Raw genomic sequence first — 17,955 nt, 5'->3', positions numbered from 1 at the left:
CCTTATCATATGTTATTTTATGTTTTCCCTCTGTCTAACATAGTAAGAAATATGACTTTAAGTCTTGAATATGGGTATTCATCAGAGATATGACAAACATAATATCTGTCTTCTATTTTTATCATATTCCTCTTTTGGAATAAATTTTAATTTTCTTCTTTTTCCAAAACTTAGAGGCAGTAGAAAATATTATTCCATGTAAAATAAAAGAATCACACCATTGTACAAAGTCATTTATAAAAATTCGTAGTTAGGAATACATTCTAAGCCATTTTTTAAACTTTCTTTTTGACTAAAGATTAATCTTCCAAATGGATGAGAATAAAATCTTGTTTAGGTGCTTCACCTCTCCAGTCTCCAGCAAATTGTTGCTGCAGATGAATCAATTATGGAAATATAAGCTGACATCAGTTCAAGAATATGCAGGATTGAAAGTCCATAGAATGCATATAAACCATTCAAAGTATTAATAGACAGTTTAACACAATAACTATCAGGAAGTTGAAACCAGAGAGGAATTATAGTAAAGACATAGAGTGAATGAAAAATGAACAAGGGGCAAGTACAGCTAGAATATTCAATGTAAACATATGATAAAGGAAGTGGTAAATTGGAAATAAATCTTGGAGAAAGGGTTGGTTGAGAATGATGGAAGGAGTGACTCAGATCTAGGAGCATTGGACAATTAGATGCACATATTTAATTGTAAAACAATTGCACAACCTTTTAAAATTCAGTTAAAAAACATAAGAAACAAAAAAACAGAAAAATCACAACCAAACAGCAATCTCCAGAGAGTATGAATATGACCTCTCAAAATTTTAATCAATTAATGAAGGGCAGTCTTGGGAAAAGCAAACAAAACTGTTCAAAGAGGGAAGTTTGGCATAGGGGAGAATTTTGAACAGAATTAAATAGAATGTCTAAGGTTATAAATCACCTAAATCTGCTGCAAATAGTATCTTTCTTCTACGAGTTTTCTGTCTGAACTGGATAATCCAGTCCTGAGACACACTTGGTAGCTTGTGAGGTTAGAGTGGAAGAAACAAGATCATGAACCCATTACTCCACTGGAGAGAAAACAATACTCTATATTTTCTCTAATCTCTCTTCACTACTATTTCTTCATACTTTTAAGTCAATTGATTTTGAATTATATTTTTCCTTCTTTCTTCTGGCAAAGTAATTCATTAAATATTATTTGCCATTTTCTTCTTTCATGCTGTTTAATTGGCCAAGTGAGTCCATTAAATATCCCTCTTGCATTTGGTTGCCATGAAACAACATTAATGTTAATGAGGAGAAATCTAATGTAAAACTTTGTCTCCAGAATACAGCCCTAGAAGCTGTGATCACAAATATTTGGCTATTTTTTTCTTTTACCTTAAAAGATTTCTTGTGTCTAAAATGCCCACAAAAATAAGTACTCCATCACTTGTTGGTTCAATCAGAATTGTCTAAGCTCAAAGATATATTTTCCTAACAAGATGATGATAGGAAACAAAAAATACTGCACTTTTATCTTCTCTCTTAAGATTCTCCTTAGATACCATATTAGGAACAGTGAAGTTATTCTAGGCAAAATTATTTCAATAGATTATTTTTCTCTTGGTCTTGCATTTGTTCACCAAGATGGATGGAGGAGAATAGAATTAAATGACCCATACCTTGGAAGACAGTGTCTGTTACAAAAGGACAATGTTTCTATTTCCTACTTCTATGTCCTCCTCTTAGCTCTTGCCGGAGTTCCAATTAATCACAGCTTCTTGGCTTCATGTCTAGTGAAGCTGAAGGACTATATGGGCTCCACCACTGTGAAATCTTCATTATTTCTCTTTTAAAACTCTTTAAGTTGCCTCATTTGGATGTGGAATTTATTTTCATGTCTTCATTCAATCAGTTCTGCATTGTAGTGAGCCAAATAGGCTCTGTAAACTCACTTTAGGGAGTAAAAATACTAACACAATTTATATCAAAAAGTTTTGGCCTCTCCTTCACTGCTGAATACAATATACTTAGCTAAGTCTTCTAAGAAAACTTTTTTTATTAACTTTTCCATTTGCTCAATTCTTGTCTGAACTTTTTGGCATATGTAATAACAGAAGTCTTCACTATCTCATATTAATAAGGATATTACTTTTGTAAGCCACTTAGAAATGTGAAATCATTGAAGTATCCAATCAGATTTTTTTCTGTGTTTCACTGCTTCACATCAAAAGATTTTGTGGAAAGTGTTACAAACAAAAATGTGTAATCCCAACACCTTCTTTCATTGTGAAGAGCACTTTGTCCCTAAATATTTTGACTCAAATTATCTTTTTCAGATAATTACTCTTTGGTAATTAAAGGTAAATTCACAAATTTTGATGCCTTATTTTTTTTTAAGAACTTTGAATTTAAATTCCAATACAACCTTGTTTCAAACAGTGAAAATATATTTCCTGGTTAAGGACAATTCCAAGGAACCCTACAGGATTTACATGTTTGTTTGTTTAGTGTGAAAAAGAGCCATCTTAATACACATTGCTCCCTCTCTACTCTACTAAATCTCCTTGGATTTCTTTGCATGAAAGACTATTCTTCCAGGCAATTTAAATTTTCGTAATAGGCTAAGTTGTTAAAATTTTGAACAATTAAAATTTACCTGTCATAACTTTAAAACTCTTGAAAATCCTTTATCAGAACCGCTAATTCACCAATCCTAATTCCACCATTACCATCAAAAAGTTAACATGCTATTTTCATGATATAGTATCCAGGCAGCTATTATATTCCAGTGGCTTTGTTATCCGTATATATAACCATATTAGCTGATGCTAAGCACAATTAATTCCAAGATATGGAACCAGATTTTTTCATTTGTGGTTGTTGTTTTTGATGAACTATGTGATTTCTGTTTTCTTTGGGGTTTCCCCCTGTGGTTTATCCTTCTGATATATCATTTTGTATTGTATATACATTTACCTTAATTAGCGAAGGGAAGAGGAAAAGCATAATGGTGAGCCAATGGACAAAAGGCAAACCAATGCAATAGCAATACTCACAAGACAATATATTGGAAATGTACATTACAACTTGTGAGGGATGAAGGCGTGAAGGAAAACTGTGAAAAAAATGAGAAAAGGTTAACAAATTTGAAAAGTTATGATTTAATACCTTACAATTACTGTAACCCCACTGTACATCAGTTTGATAATAAAATTGAAAAATAAGCTGCGTAAAATATAATTTCACTGTATTGGCACAGGAAATAATATTCTTTATGTAGTAATATTTTAAAAATCAATACTATTTGGCATCTAATTTGTATTAATTACCCCTTATTTATCAGAGGGTCATCAACTTGAATGTTATCCAACTAGACAATATTTTCACAATATACTTGCCAAATTTTTCAAAAAAGAATAAATTTAGTACTTTCTCATTATAAAACAGAAAACTGTTTAAAATGCTACGGAAACCCATAACTTTTAAAAGTAAGTTGTTAAGAGGACAGAATATATGTGTTCTTCAAAATTCCTATGACTAATAACTACTCATTTTTAAATTCTCAACATTCCTGAGAGATTCTAAACAGTACCTGTTTGCATGTTATATAATTGTGCAATAAATGTAGTTTCCAATGGGGTGTTACAGACTGAGAAGTCAACAGAAAAATAACCACATTGTGATAGAGGATAAAACTATGAAGCATGTGTAATAATTATTTCTTCAAGAGTAAGCTATTGTTTAACAGCGTAAGCTATTATTTTTATGACTATCAATCCCAAGATTTATGCCATAAAATCATCCTAGCCCAACAGTTTCCAACTTTTAAGGGGCACCTTAAAATTCCTTAATTCACATCATGAATACCTTATATCTATTTTGAAAAAATACTACACCTCTGCTAATGTGACGCCCTCCTTGTTCTGAAAAGAACACCACAATACATTGATCTGCATCATTTTTCCTCCACTGGTATTCTTGAGATCAGAACACTTGCAAATATTATTTATATTTATACTTTTTTAACTATCATAGATATTCAGGATGCTAAGATAAAAAAATTATGGTTCAAAGCCCACCCAGGCAGGAAGGTTTCTTAGAATCTTATCTCCAAAAAATTCTCCACAAAAGCCAGACTCAAGTGGCACTGAGGTTGAAGTGGTAGGGCACGAGACTTGAGCATCAACAGGCTCAGAGACACTGTACAGGCCAAGAGTTCAAGCTCTAGGATGAACCAATAAAACAAAAACAAAATTGAAAAGAAACCCCAAACCTAGCATTTTTCTCCATGTATACAGAGGCACGTAAATAAGGAAATGACTTCCTGTTTTACATATAGGTAGAAGAAAGAAGATGTCACACAATTACTCTCTTCATACCATATTAAACCAAACCCTTAAAAAATTGTTTTTTCTAAATGTATAAATTAATGTCATCCATTTTTTGGCAACTCTGTCTAGATTATTCACATTAACATAGTATACATGAACTGTGGGAATTGTCTATTAACTATGTTCTAATTATAACTCTCTTGAAAGAATATCTAGACAAATAGAATGCCAGAATCATTTGTGAATTTAACAATTAATCCCTCTACTTAAAAATAATTTTGTAGTATACTATAGAATATGAAATTACAAATAAAACCAAAAAATATATTTTAAATCTAAATTCTAATTTAACAAGGTCTACAAAGTCCTACATTAGACGAACTTTGCTATTTCTCCAGATTTAAGCTTTTGTAATCCTTCAACATTAATTTGGAATCCAACAGAATGAGGCTGACTTACTTTTGCAAATTTTTGGATGGGAATCATGAGCTATTTTTCATCTAGGAATGTTCTGTAATGATGAGAGCATTTAAAACACAAGTGAGGATATATATGAGTTGCATTCAATAGGAAACTTGACTTCTCAAAACATAATGACAAAATTAGCTGAAACTTCCAACTGTGTATTCCTTTTTTGTTGTTTGGTTTGTTTTACTGAGTCAAAATTATTCTACCTGGTCCAGGGAAGGTATCGTTATGTAATTCCACTCTCTAATCTCCTGTTTGAGTGCTAGAATTCCAAGCTTGTAGCACTTTGCCCTGCCATAGTTTGTTTATTTAATCTAGAAACAGACTAGCAATTCTGAACTTCTCCTATGATCTTATCCACTAGACTGAATGCTCAGACTGTTTATGTACTATTTTCAAAGATGTTTTAACATTTGACACAGGATATGAACATTTTCAGATGCACCTGCAGGGTTCCCTGATTCATTCCACCATGGATCCTATAATAATAATGATTACTTGACTTTCTTACTATCTCTGGTCCCTACCTATGTAATATTCTCAACTTCTGGGGGAATGTTCACTTGAAGGCTTTCTAATATTTAAAATTATCATTTGATTCTAATCTTACTCAGGACTTATTTTCTATTGTTTTCTAACTTTTCTACATATTCTGAGAGTTGTTTCATTTGTGTCTTTTTGTGTGCACCTATAAGTGCCTCTGTGTGTATGTGTATGTTCGTATGTATGTATGCAAAAACCTAAAGCTGTTATTCAGCAATGTTGCTCGTGACTGGTATTCCAGCTTTTGGCTGATTAATTATAGGTAGTGTCTCAAAGCCTATACTGTCCAAGCTGGATGCAAATTGAACTTCCCAGACTCCTTTACATTCTTAGGTTTTATTTTTCCAGGAGTATCAACTTTTAAACTTCAAACACTTTTGCGAATGTAAAGTCTAACCTGTAGCCCAGATTTTTAACTCAAGAATTCATATAAAGATAGATGAACATATACATTACATATCCTGAGTGTACACTGTTAGAAATGTGATCATAAACCAAGTTGTTGTGAAATCTGAGGATTGGGGTTTAAAGTCAGCACGGGTAGGAAAGTCCTGGAGACTCTTTTCTCCAATAATTACTAGAAAATTGGAAGTGGCACTGTGGCTCAAGTGCAAGAGCCCTAGCCTTGAGCTGCGTTTCAGAGGGACAGCAACCTGTCCTATATTTCAAGTGCCACAAACAACAAAAACAACAACAAAAAGAATATAAGAAAAGGAAAGAATAAGGAATGTGATCTTAGCCACCAGGTTCATTGCTGGTATAATTCCTGTTCTCTCAAGATGGATTCTTTATTTCCAGTTACGTGTACACTCTCCTATATCTGACTTGCATTGGAAACAGAATCATTCTTCCATTCTCCTTTTTGCACATTTACGTGATTAGCAAGCGTGATTTAGAAAGGCAGTGGCCTCATGCTTCATGTTCCACTTAGGAGTAATGCTTTCTCTATATCACTCTCATAAATCTACATATTGGATTTGGCTTTATTTTTTCAATGTTTTCTTATTTGTTGAGTCTTCTATATTTTATTGAACACTTATACATAAACACAGAACTTCTTTTTCTCTTATAATTGCTATTGTTTGTCTTACTCTTAACTCATGTACACTTGGGAAATTCATGCGCAGCACATAGACTCACAAAAATGATCTGAGAACCTTCTTCCCATTTAAAATTCACCTTAATTTACAGAGCACATAGGAAGTTTGAACAAAATGTTCTCATGGATAATGTATTTATAAGCAATTTAAATTTCATTTCTCTTTACTAAGTTGTCTCTCAAACACGTGTTACCTCATGGCCAAAAGTATCTTTGTGCTATTTCAATGAAGCAAGAAAACATTCATTTTTTTTCTGGAGAAGCACCATAGATTGTTACTGGAAGTAAGTGGAAGTAACTGTTACTGGATGTGGAAACTGATCCCAGGAGAGGAATTGAACATAGAGAAATGACAAAGTTCAAGTTAACTATTGCTTTCTTTTTTACTGTATAAGAAAAGGATCCTAGGCTGGAAGGAAATTCTGTCCCTGACTTTTGTGAGTGTGTCCTTTACTCATATAAAACTTGTCTGTGAACTTCTGGTTGAGAGTATTACAAAAGGAAACAATGTGTCATTTGAAGGCCAGTATAGAACAAAAGGAAGTCACTTTATTTTAAAAATGTTCTACTGCAAAGAAGCAAAGATATGGAGGCTTTAAATTGTCTTATGGATGGATGTTTCACTCCTGAGATGATTCTCTTGTTGCAGGAATCAGTTATCAATTCCTTTAGTCAAGTCCTGAGTTTTCCATAGCAATAAGGATTCCAAAAAAGCAGGATCCAGTGAGTATGATAAGCAAAAGCAGCCTATTTTCAGACCACCACTATTTTAAGGAGAGTCCCAAAGAAATACCCAGGGTTTGTTTTGTTTCCTTGTTTATTTAGTTTGTGCTGGTTCTGGGGCTTGAACTTAGAGACTGGCCACTGTCCCTGAACAGTTGTCTTTCTTTCCCACCTGGCCCAAAGCTAGTACTCCGCTGTTGAGCCAAACCTCCACTTCGGGATTTTTGGTGTTTAATTACAGATACGGGTTGACAGACTCTCTTTCCTGGGTTGGCTTTGAACTAAGACAATAAGAAAGCTAAGTGACATCAACTGTATGTACTTCTCTTTTGAACCAAGAAATATTAGATGAAGTTTATTATAAAGTTACTATTTGACAATTTTTAAAAAAGAGAATATGTTTAGCAAAGAAGCCATAACAAATAACTCAGCAAAAGTAGGTGAACTACTCAATCATTTGGGAAGATTACTATTGACTTCATCATTCCTTTGAGGGAAAATTAAAGCCATATTTGTAATTTTTTGTTGGTTGTGATTATTGAATATTGATCCTTGGCATTGTCTCTCAGCTCTTCAGCACAAATTGAGCACTCTACCACTTTAGCTACAGCACCACTTCCGAGTATCTGGAGTTAATTGAAGGTAAGTGTTTCATGGACTTTCCTGACCAGGCTGGCTTTGAACCACAATCCTCTGGTCTCAACCTCCTGAGTAGCTAGGATTACAGACATGAGCCACCAACACCCGGCTCATATTTGCATTTCTGTGCACTTAATGTCACTATGTAGACAAAGAATGGAAATCTGAACCAAATGATGTGACATTGAAGCTTGCCAGAATGATTGAGTTAGCAAAAAATATGTCCTCCTTTCCCATTTTGTTACATTAATGACCCATGAGCTATGGGACTCTTACATTAGCATCCTCTTCCATCTTTGTAGGTGTATTTAGTATCAGAAACTGTTCACAGAGAAATATAGAAAGACATATTTTTAGAAAGCAAAGGATATCAGGTGGGAAAGAACAGCATAGAAGGAGATACATTTATCACACAGAGATTAAGAACTAGCCTAGGAGATTTGGAATGCTAAAAGCAATGAGGAATAAGCCTATTTGATAACTAGTTCTTCAATATCCAAAAATGGTTTCCTAGAACGGTTTCTGCTATACCTTAGTTACGATCATTTTTTCTTTCCATCTGGAGTTATTCCTTCTCTTCTGTCACAACTGTTAATTAGCCTCTGCCCTTTTGGTGCGAAGACTTGCAAAAAGAGTTTCCAAATCTCACTTAGACTGTTGTTGTTGTTGCTACTTTTGTTGTTTTGGCAGTCCTGGAGCTATAACTCGTGCTTGGGAATTTTCCTCAGCTTTATTTTTTTTCCTCAAGGCTAACCATCCACCATTTGAGGCACAGGACCACTTCCAGTGTTTCCTTTGCAATTTATGTGGTACTGAGGAATTGAACCCAGGGTTTCATGCATGCTAGGCAATCACCAAACCATGAAGCCACATTCCCAGAACCCTAAATGACTTTCTTAAGATGGCATTACATTTTCATTCTGTAACTATGTATCATAATTTTAACCAGAAATTTTTGCTAGAAAAGAGCATTGAACACAGTACTGAGTCCAGTAAGGCTAGTTGGATAATGGATTACTGTCACAGTGTAGTCAGGGCACAGAGGGAATTACCTCATGGAGCTGGTACAACATAGTGAGCAAGACAGAGCCTGACCCACAGTCTACCTCCAGAATGAGAGGGCCACCTTGGTTTCAACCATATGGAGATGCTGGGCCACCTCCTCCAGCACCCATTGAATCAGTTCCTGAGAGAGAAAGAGAAAGAAAGAAGGTCAGAATTACACTTAAGCCAGGTGCCGGTGGCTCAGGCCTATAATCCTAAGTATAATGGAGGCTGAGATATGAAGATCGTGGTTTATAGCCAGCCCGGCAGGAACACCTGTGAAACTCTTATCTCCAAAAACCACCAGAAAACTGGAAGTGGTGCTGTGATGCAAGTGGTAGAGTGCTAGCTTTGAGCTGAGGAGCTGGGGGAGCTGCCCCAGGCCCAAAGTTCAAGCCCCATGACTGAAAAGAAGTGGACTTCCCACCACAAGAAGTGGATTGAATTGCACCCATTGTCCTAAGGAGCATGGCAGAGAAGTCAGACAGAGCTTCCTGTCAGCTAGGAGTCATTAGTAGGTCACCTGGCTTCTCTGTGCCTCAGTTTCCCCAGCTTCAAAAGTGAACAAAATGAAGGATCCCGTTACTCATAGGGATAGGATAATAAAGAAAAAGAGCCATGTTTTGTTTCATAATCCTATACCTGTTTCACCATTAATAACACACACTATCTGAGATCTTTCTGGGAATCTTCCTATCATATAGTCACAGAATTGCCAAGAACAGGATCAGATGGCCCCTCCCTCTGTGCCTGTCCCTGCTCCAGAGATCCCTCTGTATTAATCCCTTGTTTCCTCAACTGTACCATTAGGAGATTGAAGTCCAATGGTTGAGGCCCAACCCAGAGCTTCACCTCTGGTCAAGAATCAGCTGCCATGGACTGAGTTTGGGACAATCCATCTAAACTAATGACTGAGCGTGGTGCTACATGTCTACCATCCCAACTACAGAAGACCAGGCCTGGTGGATCATGCCTGTCACAGATAGGAGGACCATGATCCAGCCCAGCCTGAGCATATATTAATTCTCCATCTCAGAAATGCCCAAGACAGAAATGCTTGACTCGCATTGTAGAAGACCTGACTGGCAAGCCTTAGGTCTTTAGGTCTAACCCTAATATACCAAAAGAACCAGAGTCCCAGTGCCAGAGGCTCATGCCTATAATCCTACATACTCAGGAGGCTGAGATCTGAAGATCACAGCTCAAGATTTAAGATAGGGTTGGCCTCGCCCATCAGACGTCATGATGAGAAGACCCAGAGTCTGACCTATGCTGTTGCACTCCATACTAGCAGAACTCATATCCTTACTAAGTGTTGGTCATGCTCTCTGTCCCCCTGGGAAGCCATCCCCTGCAGGCCACACTCCCATGTCCTCTAAATCTCCCACTGCCACCAATCAGGCTCAAGGGAGTACCCAGCTCCATTGCACACAGAACCCTTGTTCTTGTAATTTAACAGTGCTGTGTCCCCTTCAAGCCTCTCACCTTTCCAGGCCCCCAGACCTCAGCTGTGAAGCCCATACATGCCTCAAAAATAGCAGTAGAATTTACCAAAACATTCTTCCTCCTGGTTACAACCCAATTCTACACACACACACACACACACACACACACACACACACACACACACACACACACACACACACACACACACATTCAGACCGGTGACAGAAGACTCATCCATGCAGCACCTGCAATTTGCCAACTGATCACTCACCTGAGCACAGTCAGGCTGTACAAGGAAAAAGATTTTCTCTCTCTCTCTCTGTCTCTCTGACTATGTCTCTGTCTCTCTGTCTCTATGTCTTCAGGTGAAAGGTTGACCGAACACAGAACACAAGGGTTCACACAGCAAGGGTGTCTATCTTCTGCATCCAACACCTCCCATCCCCAGAAAAAAAGAAAAAGACCCCACAAGGCAGGTGTAGACATGCTCCTCCCCACCTCTGACTAAAGCCACCGGGTTTTAACCAGGGAGAGGAAGGGTGCAGATGTGCGGCAGTGTGGCTCCCACTACTCCAGGCCAGGGGATCTGTGGCGCCCACTCCTCACTCAACCATATATCTCCCCGTTTCCTGGGATACTAGCTGCTGGGGATGGGGGTGAGATCCTCGGGTCAACACCCACCCCCACCCCTGGGGCACATTTGTGGCAGGGCGTGGGCCAGACTGTGGGGCACAGGGGAGGCGCGGGTCCAGGTCAGAGAGGAGGGGATATGAGGTGCAAGGTGCAGGGATGTGTGGCAGCCACTCACATGTGTTGCTGGCAGAAGCTGTTGGCAGCTGCTACAGGTGTGGCAAGCAGCAATGGCAGAGGACTGACACACACTCAGGCCCTGAGCAGAGGACAGGGGAGCAAGGACCAGGTCCTGGCCGCAAGCTGGCTCCTGGCCCACCATTGCACCATTGCCTGAGAAAACCATGGGTCTGAGCCCACAGCACCAGGTTTGAAATGCTGCTCCATGGGGAAGGGGGTGAGGGGGCCAGGGCTCAGGCAGACACATGATGGGCCTGAGGAAGGCCTTTCCTCCTAGGCCTCGAGTATCTTGCTCACCACTCAGCCACCTCTACCTTCCTCAACTGCTGGAAGTGGTGTCAACAAACAGAGGGAATTATGGTGCTACTGGTCGGCATGGAATGTGGGCGTGGCCACCATTCTTGTATCCCATTGGTCAGAAAGAACCATGAAACAATGGGGGTGTGGCTGGAATCCTGTGATGCAGGTAGAATGACGCAGCCCATTCCCCAGGGAACTCTGTCCATGACAGTTGGGGACAAGAGGGTGACCTGCTTTAGCCGGATGGCTGCACAGATTGTTGTCTATGTCTGTTTGTTCCCAGACCTTGAACTCAGGATCTGGGCACAATCTGTGAGTTGCTTTTGATCAAAGCTAGCTCTCTACCACTGGAGCCACATGGCTTTACTTCTGGCTTTGTTGGCACTAGTTTGACAGGAGTCTCAAGGGCTTTCCTGTCTGGGGTGACTTTGACCATGATCCTCCTTTCACAAACTTGTAAGTTTTAAGGAGGACTGCTGAGAGCCACTGATGCCTGACTAATCATTGGTTTTGCTGATGTTCTTGGACAGACCTGTGAGTTCCCTATCCTCAGGTTGAAGTGGTAGGAGCTGGAGCACACAGTTTGAATCCTGGTCCTACCACCAACAAATGGCAGGAGATCCTATGAAACTCATTCCTATTCATATGACTACCAAAGGAATGTGATGTATATCATGATTAAATGGGCAGTACTTGAATGATTTGAGGATAAAACTATACACAATTACATTATAGGACACTGGTCGATATTAATTAATACTTTATGAAGCATTTAAACAATCACATTCATTAAATGGAGGCCAAATGAAATACCTACGAATTGGGCATCACATAGCATGGAGATGCTATTTTTTTTCTGCCAGGACTGGAATTTGAACTGATGGCCTAGGTATCCCTGCTGTTGCACTGTGTAGAAAGAGGAAGCTTGCCTCCTTGAATTCAAGAAATTCAAAGTCTGTTCCTTAGGCCTGAAATCGATGCCCACCACTAGAAAACATCCTATTTGTGTACATTTTAAATATATGATTTATATTTATATACATATGTTGATTCTATATTGCATTCAGTGTAGTTATTTATTTTATTTTTTGTTTTATTCATGTATTGACTTCTCATTTTATTGACTAATATGACTCATAGAACAGTGATTACATTGATTACATAGGATATAGGTTTGCATATGTATTGCACATCCTTCCTGACACCCAGGACTTTCACAGAAAAGGAAAACGTGTCAGCATCAACTTCTTACTACATGATTCATTTTTTGGGAGTGCTGGCATCTGAACTCACAGCCTACAAGGCCCAATTCATGAATGGGTGAGTGTCAGCCTGGCATCCTGTGGCAAATTGAGCTGACAGGCAGCTCTGAGTACCTGAAATCGAGCCCCAGCGGTTGACAAAATAAGAACAGATTGACATGCAGATGGTAGTACACTAATAAATATATATCTTTATAGAGTGCCAGAGATGTCTATACATTATTCGGTATTATAGAGTACATTCCTACCAATACTTGGGTATTTATAATGCCTCCATATAATTAATGTTATTGTTTTCATTCTTAACAAACTCTTAAGTAAATCAATCAGTATCCTGAAATTATTACATTCTGTAAGTAATAGTATTATTTTAATGCTTCATAAATATTAAATAAAATCAGTCTTCTGAAATTATGCTGTCTAATTTTATAGGAGCATCATTCACCATCAATTCATTCAACCTTGACATTGATAATATTCCCTTGTTATTCCCATGGATGGGAACGAGTCTCTTAGTATCTCCTGCCATTGATTGGTGTCAGGACTAGGATTTGAAATCAAGGCCTACATTGCCACGTGGACCTATGACTTCCTCAATAGTCTGACAACCTTCAGCAATGCAAGGTGAAGTACCCTTTGCAACAGTGTCATTCAGACCCAGGAGGGTCACCGTGCAAAGGAAGAAAACATAAAAAGGCCATCTCGCTGCATTTTTTCTGTACATTTTGCCACACAAGGCTTGGGGGTCTAGGATCTCAGGATCTACTGTATGTCCAGTGGCTGCACCCCAGCATAGGGTGTCGAAGCTGAGGCAGAGTTACCACAACCTGAGTTCAAACCCCCTACTGAGCAAAAAATAATGAAAAGAAATTAGCTCCCTGGCTTGCAATTCACCCCGTTTTTCTGCCAGGCTATGGATTTGAACTCAAGTTCTGGGGAAATCTGCAGCACTGTGTTAGAAGGGCAAGCTCACCGTACTTGAAGATAAGAAAGTCAGGCCTGTACTCTAAGCCAAAATTCAAGCCCCAGCCTTGGAAAACATACTATTTATATACATTGAAAATGCAGGATTTGTACTTACCTATGGGTGTTCAGTCCATACACGTTTGGTGTGGTTGTTCCTTGTACTTTTTGTTTTATTCATTTATTTACCATTGAATTTACTATGATGACACCCATTCCCTTTATTATATTGATGACATCCTATCACATGGAATCTAAATTTGTAGAAGTGTTCTCCATCATGCCTAACACCCAGGACTCTCAGAGAAAAGGAAAAAAGTTTCACACTTGGTTTCTTACTGCCTGATCCAATTTTTGGTAGTGCTGGGATCTGAACTCAGGGCCTAGCAGGACCAATTGGTGAATAGTTCAAAGTGACCACACCAGCCTGTGAGGCACTAAGGAGGTAGGCCATTCCGAGGACCTGAGATGAAGCCCTGGTTGGGGCCAATATAGTCATAAATTCATCATTTAAACAGAGGATCTATATTTCCATACATGGATGGGCAGCATCTTGCATTCGGTGTAGTCATTCTTTTATTTTGTGTCTTATTCATTGATGTATTGTGTATTTTCTTGAGTATAGGATAACAGATATAACTGTGGTGACCTGGATGACAAACTATTCCCATGAGTATAGAGTTCCGTATACATTCTCCATCCTAGCTGAGACCCAGGACTTGCACAGCACAGGAAAACTGGTGCAATGACTGGCTTCTCACATCAGGGTGAATTTTGGCAGTGCTGGGATTTGAACTTTGGGCCTAGGAGGCCCAACTGCCCAATGGGTCCATGTGATCACACCAGACTGTGAGCCACTAAGGAGCTGGTCGGTTCCCAGGAACAGAGATCGAGCAACGGGGGGGCCACAATTGTCCTGAATGCATCATTTAAACATGGGATGTATACTCAAATCTATGTGTGGACTGCATTGTGCATTTAGTGTAGTTATTCTATTTTGTATGCTATTCATGGATGTATTGTGTATTTTCTTCAGTATATGATGACAGGTATAACTGGGCTCACATGATAACAACCTATTTCCGTGGCCACAGGGTGGCCCATGCATTCTTCATCCTAGCTGAGACCCAGGACTTACACAGGAAAGGAACACAGGTGCAACAATTGGCTTCTGACATCAGGATGAATCTTTTGGCACTGCTGGGATCTCAACTCCGGGACTAGCAGACACAATTGACGAATGGGTCCATGTGAGCACACCAGTCTGTGATCCACTAAGGAGTAAGGCCATTCCCAGGACCTGAGATGGACCCCCAGGTGAGGGTGTGGGGGGAGGGCACACAGCAGTCATCCATTCATAAGTTGAAGGTAGTATGCAAATAAGTACACAATTGTATAGAGTAGGAGAGATGATAACCTGTGATGGAATCCAATCTACCATGTGTCTACTGATTTTTGGATCTTTCCAGATGTCTTCATTTCATGACTGTGATGATTATTGTCATGCTTAATCAACACTGCTTTACAAATAAGTGATACCCCATGAGTCTTGCCTATCATTTCCTAGTCACATCATGCATTAACTACTTATTCGATGATATCAATCGCATTCCATGACTTTTCCTGTATCTCAGGATTTCCCGCCATTGCTTTCTCATGGGGGTGGGCTGAATTCAAGCCTCAGGCATGGAAAACATACTCCGTATATACATTTTAAAGACAGGATTTATACTTCCATACAGATGGTCAGTAGATACCGTGTTTGGTGTGGTAGGATTTATACTTCCATATAGATGTTCAGTCCATATCACGTTTAGTGTGGTCATTCATTTGATTTCTTTTTTATTCATTTATTTACGATTTATTCATTGACTTTCATGACACCTATACCATTTATTACATTGTTTACATCATATTACATACCATCTAGATTTGTAGATGTGTTCTCCATCATGCCTGACACCCTGGACTCTCCCAGAAAAGGAAAACATATATCACACTCTGCTTCTTACTCAAAGATTAAATATTTGGCAGTGCTGGGATCTGAACTCAGGGCCTTGCAGGCCCAATTCATGATTGGATGAGTGTGAGCACAGAAGCCTCTAGCCAATGAAGCTGTGAGGTCGTTCCTAGGTGCTGAGATCATGACCCAGGATTGGCCAAAACAGCAATACATGGATAGGCAGAAGGTGGTATACAAATAAATATATATTGTTAAAGAGTTCCAGAGCTGTCTATCTATGACTGAATGACATCTACTACGTTCCTACCAACTTTTAGGTATTTATTATATCTCCATTGAAAAAATATTATTCTTTTCATGCTCAATAAACTATTAATTAAGGTCAATCAACATCCTAGGATTATTGCATCCAATTTTAGACTAGACAAATGTATGAACTACTCTTTCAATCTGTATTCTTATGCATAGGAATGAATCTCTTGTGATCTCCTGCTATTAGTGTGTAAGGATTATGATTTGAACCCAGAGCCTATGTTGACATGTTGGCTTATGGCTTCCCTGATAGCCTGCCAGCCATCAGCAATGGCAGGCCAGGTCCACTTTGAAACCATGTCATTCAGACCCAGGATGGTCACCATGCAAAGAAAAACTTGTAAAACCCTGAGTCCTCTACAGCTCCCCAATTTTTGTGCTGTTGTGCTTTTTTTTTTCTTCCTGCAAACCCTCTGGGCCTAGGGTCCCAGGATCAGCTTTGGGTCCCAAGGCTGCACCCCATCCTAGGGAGAGTGAAGCTGAGTCAGAGTTGTCATGACCTGAGTTCAAGCACCGTGGTTGGCAAAATTAATTAACTAATTAATTCATTAATTAACCAACTAACTAACTAAATTGAAATAATAAAGCTCCTTGGTTTGGAATTTCTTCTAGTTTTCTTTCCTAGCCTGGGATTTGAACTCAGAGTCTTGATGAATCCGTAGCAATGTGACAGAAGGCTCAGAGTTGTTATTACTTGAGTTCAAACCCCATGCCAAGCCAAAAATAAATAAGTCACTGACCTCAGGAGGGAAGTTAGTTGTGAAGATGGGAGGGAAGGGATGGTAGGGGAAAAACAAACGAGGAGGCAACAATGCTCAATAGGAAATGTACTCATTACTTTGCTCATGTAACTGCGACCCCTCTGTACAACATTTTAAAATGAAAAACGTACAAAATTATGTAGTGCTCAAGAAGCACTTTGGGAGTAAGGGATGGATGTCTGAATAGCTGTACAAAATTCTACACTGATTTTTTTCAGTGTTCAGTATGGAACTGAATAAATGTAACTGTTTCTGTTACAAATAATAAGTCACTGTCTTGGAACTGGGGCCAGTATTTCTGCCATTGCTGGGATTTGAGCTCACTGTCTAAGTAACTGTATTGCACCTTGGGTGAAGGCTAAGCTCCTTGTCCTTGAGGGAAAGATTTTCAAGCTAGTGTTCCCAGGGCCTGAATTAAGGCCTTGCAATTGAAAAAAATATTTGTATACATGTGTAATATAAGATATATAGGTACATATGTATATTTATTTCATATTATGATTATTATTGATTTTGTATTTAATTTTTTATTCATTTAATTGTTTATTTATTTAGTATTATTATACACATAATAGTTATTATGTTGTGTACATATATTATAAAATTATACACAATAATTCAGTACATTGACTCATTTTCATTAATACTTAATTAAGTGTTGAAACATGATACATAATTAAATGGAGGCATTTGTCAAGTCATCACATGGTTAGAGTCTGTCCCTAGTATGAGCTTTGTCTTATTTATCTTGGACAACTTCCTATAGGGATTTGTTTAGATGATTTATACTCAGAAGCCTTTTCTTGTGGATAGGCAAGTTGAGGGATAAAATCGTAAGGTTGAGGCTGGGAATGTAGCTTAGTGGTAGAGAGCTTGCTCAGCATGCTTGAATGCCAGGGTTTGAATCCTCAGTGCCACATACTCAGAAAAAGCCAGAAGTTGTGGTGTGATTCAAGTGGTAGAGTGCTAGCATTGAGCAAAAGAAGCTCAAAGACAGTACCCAGGCCCTAATTTGAAGCCCCAGGTCTGGCAAAAACAATACGCCAGATTCCAGTGGCTCTGGAAACCTACTTTCTCAGGAGGCTGAGATCTTAAGATCACAGTTTGAAGACAGCCTAAGGAAGGAAAGCCTGTTAGACTCTTACCTCCAATGAACCATCAAAAAACCCCATGTGGCACTGTGGGTCAAGTGGTAGAGTGTTTGCCTTGAGCTGAATTGCTCACAGACAGAGCCCAGGCTTCAGTTTGAAACACACACTGGATAAAGAGTGAGGGATAATCAAAGTAATTTTCCTATTTGCTA

The 17,955-nt window shown here is 38.8% G+C and overlaps 1 long non-coding RNA gene across 1 annotated transcript; it reads right to left on the bottom strand.

Moving 5' to 3' along the window:
- Nucleotides 1–3,043: 3,043 nt before the first annotated feature.
- On the bottom strand, nucleotides 3,044–11,409 carry LOC138834520 (uncharacterized). The gene is made up of 4 exons (XR_011374166.1): nucleotides 11,090–11,409; nucleotides 8,844–8,977; nucleotides 4,779–4,830; nucleotides 3,044–3,103 (listed from the first exon to the last, which is right to left on the bottom strand). It is a non-coding gene; the product is annotated as an uncharacterized lncRNA (long non-coding RNA).
- Nucleotides 11,410–17,955: the final 6,546 nt, after the last annotated feature.

This window comes from Dipodomys merriami, unplaced genomic scaffold (assembly GCF_024711535.1).
Source record: "Dipodomys merriami isolate MVZ:Mamm:240054 unplaced genomic scaffold, mDipMer1.0.p SCAF_218, whole genome shotgun sequence".
Classification (NCBI taxonomy): Eukaryota; Metazoa; Chordata; class Mammalia; order Rodentia; family Heteromyidae; genus Dipodomys; species Dipodomys merriami.
Note: the sequence above shows the minus strand (reverse complement) of the source record. Positions and strands in the feature narration are given on the sequence as shown.